Source organism: Phascolarctos cinereus, unplaced genomic scaffold, assembly GCF_003287225.1.
Source record: "Phascolarctos cinereus isolate Bilbo 61053 unplaced genomic scaffold, phaCin_HiC Scaffold_726;HRSCAF=1367, whole genome shotgun sequence".
Lineage (NCBI taxonomy): Eukaryota > Metazoa > Chordata > Mammalia > Diprotodontia > Phascolarctidae > Phascolarctos > Phascolarctos cinereus.
Genome location: NW_027556098.1, coordinates 312,418,769 through 312,422,810, shown reverse-complemented (window position 1 = coordinate 312,422,810; position 4,042 = coordinate 312,418,769). Strand labels below are relative to the sequence as shown.

The following is a 4,042-nucleotide window of genomic DNA, read 5'->3' as shown; positions in this document are numbered from 1 at the left end:
TTCAATCCTTGTTCTGGGTTTCACTGCTTAACTGAATTTTAATTTTTTAAAAATTTATTTTATTAATTTATTTTGGTTTATCAACAATCACTTCCATATGCTTTTGAGTTTAAATATTTTCCCCCCTTCTTCCCCACCCCTCTCCCCAAGATGGCACACAATCTGATATAGGCTATATATTTACGTTCGTATTAAACATATTTTCACATTAGTGATGCTGTAAGTAAAAACTGAAACCAATAGGAGGAACCATCAGAAAGAGGAAACAAAACTCAACAGAAGAGAAAAAAAAAGATAGCAATTCAACTTTCATAGTTCTTTCTTTGGATGTGGATAGCATTTTCCATCACGAGGCCTCTGGAGATGTCTTAGATCCTTGTATTGCTGGGAAGGGTTAGGTTTATCAATATTAGTCATTGCATAACATGGCTGTTATCGTGTACAACGTTCTCCTGGTTCTGCTCACTTCACTCACCATCAGACCATACAAGTCTTTCCAGGTTTTTCTGAAGTCAGCCTGTTCATCATTTCTTATAGCACAATAGTATTCAATTACATTCATGTACATTCATGCTCAGCCATTCCCCAATTGATGGGCATCCTCTCAATTTACATGAATTTTAATTTTTAAAAAATTAATTTATTTATTTTTGGTTTTCAGCATTCACTTCCATAAGCTTTTGAGTTTTAAATTTTCTCACCCTCCCTCCCCTCCTCCTTTCCCAAAACGTTGCACAATCTGATCTAGGCTCCACATATACATTCCTATTAAACATATTTTTACATTAGTCATGTGGTAAAGAAGAACTAGAACCAACAGGAGGAACCACAAGAAAGAGGAAACGAAACAAAACAGAAGAAAAAAAAGAGAAAATGGTATGCTCTGATCTACATACAGGATTCATACTTCTTCTTCTGGATGTGGATAGCATTTTCTATCATGAGTCTTTTGGAGATGTCTTAGATCCTTGCATTGCTGAGAAGGGCTAAGTATGTCAAAGTCCACATTGCACAATGTGGCTGTTACTGTGTACAATGTTCTTCTGGTCCTGCTCACTTCACTCAGCATCAGTCCAGACAAGTCTTTCCAGGTTTTTCTGAAGTCCGCTTGCTCATCATTTCTTTGTTTTTTTTTTAAGTGCATTTCAGTACTTATTTATTTAGTTGTTTAAGCTCTCGCACTACATTTTACAAGCTGGTGAACACTGGAAAATTATTTCTCCCACAGAACTGTAACCACACATTCCCAAGACAGTATAAATATATAGTTGAACTAACATTAATACCCATCACCATTTTATCAATTACATAATAAAACAAATTATCAAGTATCCAAATATTAAGTTACACAAGCTCAAAAGGCATACAAAATATTAGAGGTCTGCTCAATTCATAGCAGGAACCCAATTTTTTTTTCCCAGGGGAGGGGGGGGAAAGAAGAATGGGGAAAGAGGGGAGAAAATCACTTTCAACAAAAGCCATAGTTGGTAAACAGCTTTCAATAGGTACAGTAAAAGAAATTACAAGATTTTCAGAATTCTATGATTAAGAATTGCTTTAGCTACAATAACAAAGCATCTCTACCTTTTAAAAAATATTTACTAAAGTAAAGGGCATATTCTATACTTCCTGCACAAGACAAAGGCAACATTTTACTAGAAATATTTAATAGCCCCCTCACATCCTTGTCAGGCCCTCCCTGTCGAGTTGCACCCCATCCGTGTGAACGTTAAATTAACTGTAAGGCTAATTGTCTGGAGACATTAAAGACTTTGTGTGCTTCTGTACAATGTGCAGATCTTTACTTGGATTTTCAACCAGAGAATTATGTATGATCTTTTTTCAAAATGCAGGTCTTGATAACAGCACAAAATGAGACAAAGGTTTACAGAAAGACATTAAAGTATTACCATAAGACTTAGTAAAATCCAACAAAATGAATGGTTGTGCAAATCCTGATATTCTAGTGCGACTGTGGGAGATGTAAACATACAGTGAGCCGGCAATTACCATATAGGCCCTATCTTCAATATTGAAATGACTGAAGGAATAGGAACCACATAGGATTCATGTTACTGTCTGTAGTTTCCAGGATGTTCTGTATGATATTGAAAATATTTAAGCATTGTGCTGGGTATTTTGGCACCTAATCTCTCTAAATTTTCATATTTGCTGGTAAGACTCTGGTATTGGGAAATAGATTTGAGTAAGATTCGTAACTCAATACGGCATGATTTCAGGAAAGTTCAATTGATACAAATGATACACAATAAGTTTCAAAGGCTCAACAGCAAGAATCTTTTACTAAGTGTCCGAACAGGTTATTAGTAATCCAAAGACAGAAGCCGCATTTCTGCCAAGCCTGTAACCTATAAAATCGTTTTAAAATATTCCTATGGAAGCTTCGTTAGACTTATTCAGCAAGCCTGTATGTTGGCTAGTTATGTATGGAATTTGCCCCAGGTCTTATCTTCAATTTCTGCTTCCAAGGCGATAATACAGGCAGCTCAGCTTTACTGAATGCAACAGATGTTTCTGGGACCATTTGAGTCTTTGAAGCGCAGCCGCGTTTGAGGACGATACTTCTCCAAGTAAAGGAGTTGCTTGCTGTTAAGGGCTCCACGATGTTTTTGTCTTATGAATTTCACTGCGTCTTCATACTTCATTCCTCCTTCGATTAGCGCAAGGGCGACGAGCACAGGAGCTCTCCCAAGACCTGCAGCGCAGTGAACAGCAGCGCAACAATCAGGTTCTTCACGATATTCACTTTTCACTAGGTTTAGCCAGTCATCAACAGTCTGGTTGGATGGTGGTGCTCCATTATCAAAAGGCCGATCCAGAACCTGGATGCCTTCTTTCTCCACAAGGGTTGTGTCATAAGTAGCTTACTCTTACGACTGTAAGAGTACCTCCCTACCGCTTGAGTTCCTCTATAAATGTGTGTAAGGTTGCATTGGTTGGGTTGTGTGTAATAAGGAACCTCATGTTCTCGTAGGTGATTTCCGCAGGAGCTGGGCGGTTCATTCGAGCCACGTCAATTTAGTTAAAAAACAGTCAATAAGGTTATGAAAGGATTCAAAAATTTGAATACAGAAGTGATGTAAAGAAACTGAAGTCTCCTTCACTATACTCCACTTGAAATTCTCAGCGCTTTAAGTATGAAGTTGAGAGCAATGGGAAATGAAATGAACCTCCTAACAAGAAGCAGCAATTCTTCAATCTAGTAATACTGGGGCAAAAGAAAGGCAGTGCACTGAGGTTTACCCCATCCAGGTCAGAGCTCTTGTAAAATGCTCTGCCAGTTTCAAGGATAACCGCTCTTAAAGGGGCTTCTTGTTGGAGTAGTAATGAATTTCTACAGTTCACTTTTCTGCATAGAGGTCGTGCTGCTGCTCATCATTTCTTACAGCACAGTAGTGTTCCATCACAAGGATCTTGTGAGCCTCCTGGCTACCTGAGAGGGAGGCCCACAGGTTATTCTCACAGCCTGAGGGATAAAGGAAGGGGATCAGAGAGAGACAAGAACTTGTCCTAGGTCACACAGCTTCTGAACAGGTATTTCAGATGAACTTTGGGTCTGCACTGAGAGGCTTTGTAGATGGGTCCAGGTCTCCTGGCCAGCCCAGCATGGCCCTCTGTACTTCAGTTCAGAGGTGGCTATCCTACTTGGGAGCAGGGTGCTTCTTCAAAAATCTAGTTCTTGGCAACTCTTAACCAAATGCGAAATTCTGAAGGCTCTACCCTCCATGATTGTACCAAGGGAGTAAAATGCTCATTTCTTCAGAGGGTCAGTGCTCAAGGAGGAAATGGAAAGGCAGAAGTGGCCAGAGATTTCACAATCTCTCTGGTTCTAGGCCAAGGCATCTATAAGCTACAATCCACTATATTTGATGCTGGAGGTGGGGGCATGGAGAAGAAAAAGACTACCTGTCCACCATTGCTGGAATTCCAAGACAGCAAAAGGGGGCACAAAAGAAGGGGGTTTTATAGATGCTGCTCTGTGGTCATGAAGAGGTCTAGAGGTTTTGGGGTGCTGCTTGGA

At 39.6% G+C, this 4,042-nt stretch overlaps 1 pseudogene; it reads right to left on the bottom strand.

The window, feature by feature from the left end:
- Nucleotides 1-614: 614 nt before the first annotated feature.
- LOC110210624 (protein tyrosine phosphatase type IVA 1 pseudogene) lies at nucleotides 615-3,024 on the bottom strand (annotated as a pseudogene).
- Nucleotides 3,025-4,042: the final 1,018 nt, after the last annotated feature.